The 7,758-nt window shown below is 39.6% G+C and overlaps 2 pseudogenes; one reads left to right on the forward strand and one right to left on the reverse strand.

Moving 5' to 3' along the window:
* Positions 1 to 416, reverse strand: part of LOC101562208 — a 10,609-nt pseudogene extending 10,193 nt beyond the window's left edge.
* A 4,924-nt stretch (positions 417 to 5,340) lies between these two features.
* LOC101562606 lies at positions 5,341 to 6,385 on the forward strand (annotated as a pseudogene).
* The last annotated feature ends 1,373 nt before the right edge of the window (positions 6,386 to 7,758 follow it).

Here is a 7,758-nt window from a genome sequence, read left to right on the forward strand (position 1 = left end):
AGGGCTTAGCATCTATAATAATAGATTATATTTTCCTGTCACTTTCAGGATGTCACTACATGGTTTTCCAGCTTGCAGTGTTTAAGATTAGAAGCATCTGCTCCACATTACAAATGTCTTCCTGAATGTGGCTCTGCTTTAAGATCCAAAGAAGTGAAGAACCTGTGCACCAACACCAGGCAACACCCTTCTTTCCATTCTCAATACAATACTCTTTATGTTTTGGTAATAGCAATTCTGTCAGGAATGAATTGTCTCATTTTCATTTTGTCTTGCACTAGTTAATGTTCACTAAAGAAACAGAGTCAATATCAAACATGTGTAAGGGACTTATTAGGAAGGCATACAGGACCAGACAGGGGAGACTCTCCTTTACCTTCTGCAGAAACAGGTCCAGAATAATCCACAGCATCCATCTTCACATTAGAGAGCTAGGGATGCAGGAGCAGTCAGAGGTCAGAGAAGTGGAAACTCACCACAGTCACCAGTATGAGCCTGTGTTGGAATCCCAAGACCCTGCACTGCGAGGCTGCAGAGTGTGTGCTGGAAGGTCAGAGAGTCTCCCCTGGAGCTCAGAGTCCAAAGTCAGAGCTAATGGCAGGGTGCCTCTAGAAATGGGGAAGCACTAGCTGCTTCTTCCCCTTTTATACTGCCCTTGTTACTAGTCATCCTGGTGGGTGCCACCCACAGCAGAGGCCCCTGCCATTGTGCTAGCCTGCGTGTCAGCCTCCACAGACACACTCAGAAGCTGCTAATCTGTGAGGAGCATCTCACGCATGTCACACTGACAAACACTATTTGCATTACCTTGAGATCTTATGATGCTGAGCAGTTTTAATATAGATGTTAAACATTTATGTTCTCTCTCCTGAAAAAATGTGTTCACTTTGTTGATTTACTCCTTATTTTATTTGGCTGTTAAGTTATATGTTGTTCTACATGTCACTTGATTAATGTTATTTTTGATGAAATTCTAGTTGTCAATATACTGCTGTTTGGTCCATGTATATACTACTATAATATACTACTACAATATACTACTACCATGTATCGCATTGCATATATATTTAGGTGGAGATTATCCAACATGAAAATTGTAGGTTTTAAGAGAATGCATCTAAAAGTCTTTAGAATGATTTTACAAGTATATAGTCCTAATAGCAATATAAATAATTTTAATTTATTGTATCATTTCAAACATTTGTGAATGCCCCTCATTTACATTTTTATGATAAATATTTATTCCATAAATATATAGTACATATTAAATATAATATCATTATATGATAATTTACATAGATTAAGTAACATGAATATGAAATCATTTATAAGTACATTGAAATGCATATAAATATGTAAATTAAAATTGATTAACAGTGTTATACTTATAGTATCTCATATTTGGCAAAGATAGTAAAAATGTAAGTTTTTAATTCTATGTACTGTGTAGAGAAGTTATTTCTTATCTTAAACTTCTAAATTAAAAAGTAAAATTAAGTTTGAGCATTAGATAAACTGAGTCATGGACACTTTGAGTTTAGAAAACCTTTCTCTCCATTGCTTTTGTTGTAAGTCCTTCTTGAGGTTTGTTTTGTTCTCTTTTCCCAGTTAGGGCATAAAGCCATATCAACCACTTTGTGGATTTCAGTAATGAGAGAATATTGTATGGGTCATGGAATGTAACATGGCTCTTTTTCTTTTCCCAGAGTTTTTACAATTTGTTTGAACACTGAAATTTTCTTCTAATTAGAACCATACATGATGATGTCCTGTATTGTTTCTTACCCTGTTGTCTTTCACATATGCATTCAAAACTTACACTCCTTATACTACTACCTCTAATACCACTACTACATGTATACTAAATATTTTATACTAAGACCACTAACTATACTAACACCACTAAGTCTTCTTACCCTCCAAATACAAGAGAAAATATCCCTCCTGTTACCTTCAGTGCCTCAGTCCATTGTGGGGGAGAGGTGCAGAGTCCACGGGATTTGTGTTGCATCACAGTGATCTGCCTGTTTACAGCCTCCCAAGAGCTGGGATTACAAGAGGGCACCACCATGCCCAGTCTGTACTATTTTTAATATGCTATATAATTATTTATTTTCAATAATGTTAATGACAAAACTAAACAAATGAATAATAAGCTCTCCTGGTGCGATTGTGTCTTAACCCTTTGTAATCCTTTCTAATAAGCTTCATTTAACAGAATAATTCCTGTTTACTCAAAAAAACTTTATTCCAAACAACTTGCAAAGTCTACCCTACTTTTCAAGAGCTTTACAGAGTCTACAATCAAAGTATTTGCAGACATATTATTTAGTGAATTATACTTTACACTGTGCTAATAGAGACTAAATCAAATGAAGTTGTGTTAGTAGAAAGCTGTGTATGTGTTCTGTTTAGATAACAGACTAGTAATAAGTTCAAACCCTTTTCTCATGACATTTCACATTCTAATTTAAAAACTGAGTTAATTTTACATTTGCTTTAGAAAGCATATTCATGAAAAATATATTTCCTGTTACATATCAATTATTTTCCTTAAGTGTGTAACAAGGATACAGTAATCTACATGAATATACATATCCTGTTCCCAATAAGAACGCTGCAAAGTTGGATTGGTAATGGGAGCCGAGAGTGCATCCCAGAGAGCCCTGAGCAGCCCTGCCTCCTCCACCAGCGTAGGTGTCATCAGAACCTGGGAGGAGTCACAGCTGCTGAAGCCATCTCTGGCACCATCACCGCACCCATGAGCAAGGGGGCCCAGACCCAGCAGCAGCCCTCCCCCGCTTCCCCTTCCCTCAGTACTGCTGACCACAATCCCAGCACTAAGGGCAGCAGCTCATGGAGGAGCGGAGCCTGCAGGTGTGGACAAAGAAGGTCATCACAAGGAAGGTTTTGGGAAAAATAAAATAGTTTTGCTTTTGTGGGCGTTTATTTATTTATTTATTTATTTATTGCATTTTTAGGGAAGGGTATGCAGGGTGTTCCAGGTCTCACTACTAGATAGGATTCGTAGTGATCAGCCTGTTCACAGCGTCCCAAGAGCTGGAATTATGGGCAGGTTCCAGCACATCCATTCTCTACAATTTTTAATATACTACATAATTACTGATTTTCAAAAAAGCTAATGAGAAAATAAACTTAAAAATACACTCTCATGATGAGATTGTGCCTTAACCCTTTGTAATCCTTTTTAAAAAGCTCCATTTAACAGAATAATTCCTGTTTACTCAAAACAAATTAATTAGAAACAATTTGCGAAGTCTACCATACTTTCCAAGGGCCTTATTATTAGCTTTATAATTTTCATAGTACAGTGTCTACAATCAAAGCATTTGCAGATGTATTACTTAGTGAATTATACTTTACGCTATGCTCACAGTGACTAAATCAGATGAAGTTGTGTTAGTAGGAAATACGTACGTGATCTGTTTAGATAAAAGATTAGTAATACGCTCAAACATTTTTCTCATCACCTTTCACATTCGAATTTAAAAACTGAGTTAATTTTATACTGGTTTTGGGAACCACATTTAAAAAAAAAATTAGTGAAGCGTCCACAGGGTGTTCAGGGTTCTACTACTAAATCAGACCCGTAGTGATTCACTTGTTTACAACCTCCCAAGAGCAGGGATTACAGGAAAGCGGCACCACACCCAGTGCAATTGCCCTCTAAGCATGCCCTTGGGCTGGGCCAGAACAGCATTCCCCAGGATCAAACCCCAGGCGCCTTAGCCTACTTGCAGGTGCTTTAATCTGGTGACATTTTTGGCCCGCATGGGAAGCACATTCATGGAAAATGTATTTCCTATTACATATCAATTATTTGCCTTAGCAGTGTATAATAATCACATAGTAATTTATATGAATGTATATATCATGTTCCCAGTAAGGACATTGCAAATTTGGATCCGTAGTGGGAGCGGAAAGCGGACCCCAGAGAGCCTTGAGCAGCCCCACCGCCGCCGCTCGCCTAGTTACCGTCACATCCCAGGAGGAGTTGCAGCTGCTGCAGCCGGCCCCAGTCACCATCACCGCAACCATTAGCAGCGAGGCCCAGACCCAGCAGCAGCCCACCCCCCACCACCACCCTCAGTGCTGCTGATGCCAAGCCGGCACCACGCGAGCAGCTCAGGGAGCGGCGGCTCCAGGTGGCCTCACATTGGTGGCGCCTTCAGGCAGAGGCAATATGTTATCTCAAGGAAGGTTTCAGATTAGTACGATGATTCAAGGCAAGAAACAGATAAGGCTTCATTAACAGCAAAGACACCAAGGAAGATCCATTTGTATACTAGACTGTGCTGAAGAAGAATAACTCCAGGAAGTACCTGCGCAGTGTAGGAGATAAGAGAGACTGTGGAGCTCGATGTTGTTGAAGGAGAAAAGGGTGCAGAGGCAGCAAATATCACAGGCCCTGGTGAAGCTCCAGCTCAAGGCAGTAAATATGCAGCAGACCTTAACCATTATAGACACTATCCACATTGTAGGAGTCCTCTGCACAATTACCAGCATAGTTACCAGAATAGTAAGTGTGGGGAAAAGAATGAGAGATCGGAGACTGCTCCCGAAGGCCAGGCCCAGCCACCAGGCCCTACGTACTACCCACCTTACCACATGGGGAGACCCTATGGGTAATGGCCACAGTATTCCAACCCTCCTGTGCAAGAAGTGATGGAGGGTGCTGACAGCCAGGGTTCAGGAGAACAAGGTAGACAGGTAAAGCGGAATACGTATTGAGGTTATAGATCACTATTCCCCCACAGGGGCCCTCCTCACTCAAGACAGCCTAAAGAAAATGGCCATGAAGAAGATAAGGAAAATTAAAGAGATGAGAGCCAAGGTCAGCAAACACCTCAGTGTTTTTACCTTCGCAGCTTCAAGTACTAATGCAGATGCCCAGAAAACACTAAACCTCGAGATGCAGAAGAGACAAAAGCAGCCTGTCCACCACCTGAGAATTCCTCTGCTCCCTAGATGAGCAGGGCAGGGCTGAGGAAATGCCAGCTTAACATTTCTACCATCATCCTGTTTATTCTACAGTGAGAAAGAAATGAATACGAAATTCCAGCAATAAGAAATGAGCAAAAAAATGGAACTGATGACCTTAAGTGCTTGTTTTTTTGCCTGTTGGCTAGATAACTAGGAATATCTGTATTATCTATGCAGCATGGGGCTTTTATTATTTTTACCTTAAGATGTCTCCTTTTGTAATAACAAAAGTGCTTTTTTTCAAAGCCTATTTTTATCAATACACCTTTAAAGGTTTTTAAATTGTTTCATACCTGTTCAAGTTGAGATTTTTAAGAACTTCATTTTTGATCTGTAATGAAAGTTTACAACTTGGACCTGCTGGTGCATCTGTTTCCCCGGGGTACCTGGTGACACAGCGGGAGCTATTCTGACATGTCCACTGGAAGGTGTGGAAACACAGCTGCTCTTGGTTTCTGTGACACTTTGTACCTCTGAAGTTCCGCTGAATGCCAGGGCTGAAGCCAGTGTTAATGGAGTAGTGTCTCCTGGACCCCTCCATCATCTAAAGTTGATTTTGGAAAAAGAAGGACCTCGTTCTGTGTTTAGAGGATTAGGCCTCAATATAGTGGGGGTGGCTCCTTCCAGAGCACTATACTTCACTGCTTACTCCAATTGCAAGGAGAAAGTGAGTGGTGTATTTGATCCTGATTCTACCCAGGTTTGCATGACTTCAGTGGCAATGGCAGGTGTTTACTATACTTTTCTCCCTAGAAAAGATTGAGATCTTGTCATCTCATGCTCCCCATCTGCAGGTGACTTCCAGTAGAAATATGGACTAACTTAATCCTCATTTTACCACAATCACTGCAAACAACCCCACTTGGCTTATAAAGACTCAGTTACAGCTTGATGCAAGGAAATGTGGGGAAAGCAAATGGGTGCTTTTGAATGTGCCCGTAGAGTGTATCAGGCAGATGGACTTAAAAGATTTTAAAGGGGCATGTCTGCGTCCTATGCTGGCATATCAGAGACTGTCATCCATTTTGTTATTTATGAAAGTATAAAGCAAACATTGCTGGATTTTAAGACTGCATTGATGATGGAAAGTGCTGAATAGTCTGTAAAAGAAGCATTGGATTTTGTGGGGATGATGCTTTCTGCAGCCACCTTAAAAACTTGTGCCACAGCTAGAGCATATCCACATGAGGTCGTAAGAACAAGATTACATAAAAAAGGAACAAAATATAGATCCTTTTCTCAGATTCTGTCTTTGGCAATTCAAGAAGAAGGCTATGGATCACTGTACCGTGGTCTAACAACTCATTCGGTGAGACAGACTCCAAATACAGCTATTATGATGGTCACTTATGAATTGGTGGTCTACCCACTCAATGGATAGCAGCACTGGCTGCCATACTGCAAAGAAGGGAAGACTAGAAGATTACAGTGGATCATGGAACGTTGGAGCCAGCATGGTGGGCAGAAGGGATAGTAGTTTGGGGACATGTACCATAACTGCCTGAACGTAAGTTTGGTTAAGATAGCTACACCATATTACTTAGTCTTTCTGTAATGTAGAAAAACCTCAGCAACCTCTAAGGGAAATGCCTTTGGAAGCACTCCTTGGTTAAAGTTGCCATTTTCTGTACAGTGTCCACCAGATTCAGTTGTGTCTATTGATCTATTATGTTGAAGTGCAGTGATTATTCAATGAGCATTTTTCCAATCTTCTAAACAAAGTCATCCTTAAATATATATTGTAGTCATCCAAATGTAGTATTGACATAAATATATAACTTCTGACTTTCAATCACTATTTCTGACAACTAAGGAACCATAATATAAGTATTATACTATTAAAATGTCTGAGCCTCATCAGCTAGCAGGTGCTTGATGTGCAGCACAATATAGACTTTAAATTTTTACCATATAATACTCATGTAATACTTAGCAGACTATGACATTAACCAGTAGAATATTGTCCCTTGACCATGTCAGTGATTTGGACATGCCCTTCTATCTTCTCTAATGTTATGGAAAACAAATGAATGCATTCTTGTCTTATCAGAATTTACTAGTTTTGAACATAGATTATAACCTATCATATCTAGGTATCATTTACTTAAAACAGAAAAATTTACTGCTTCTATTTCCAGCACTTAGAGAACCTGAGAAGACTAGAGGATCCCAAGTCTGAGTCCCATCTGACCAATTTAGTAAGACCCTATGTCAACATTTAAGAAATTAAACTTAAAAGGGCTGGAGATGTAGGGAGTGCAGAACATAAGGATAAACAACTAGCAGATACACTCGCTGTTGTTAAATGTATGATAGACAAAGTTCCACTTTGAGTACAACATAGGAAAATGCCTATTAGAATATCAACAATCGGGGCCGGGGAGATGGCTCAGTGGAATAAGCACTTCCCTGGCAAGCGTAAGTGCCTGAGTTCAATCTCCGGTTCCGCCAAAAAAAAAAAGAATATCAACAACCACAGGAAAAAGGAAAGAAATCAATAACAACAAAAAACAATCCTTTGAAGAAAAACCTCTTTGCAATAATTGTACTAACTTGCTTTTGTCTAAAACTCACTAGACATGCTAAAGAAAAGCAAAGTGTGACCTACACATACAAAAAGAAAAATAGCAATTAATAAAATGCATTCAAAATGGGTTCAGAATTTGGATTTGGCAGAGGAAGATAATCAAATAGTTATTAAAATTGTTTCTAGGGCACTGGTAGCACAGTAGAATAAGCACTTGCTCGGCAAGT

This window comes from Octodon degus, unplaced genomic scaffold (assembly GCF_000260255.1).
Source record: "Octodon degus isolate 3935 unplaced genomic scaffold, OctDeg1.0 scaffold00367, whole genome shotgun sequence".
Lineage (NCBI taxonomy): Eukaryota > Metazoa > Chordata > Mammalia > Rodentia > Octodontidae > Octodon > Octodon degus.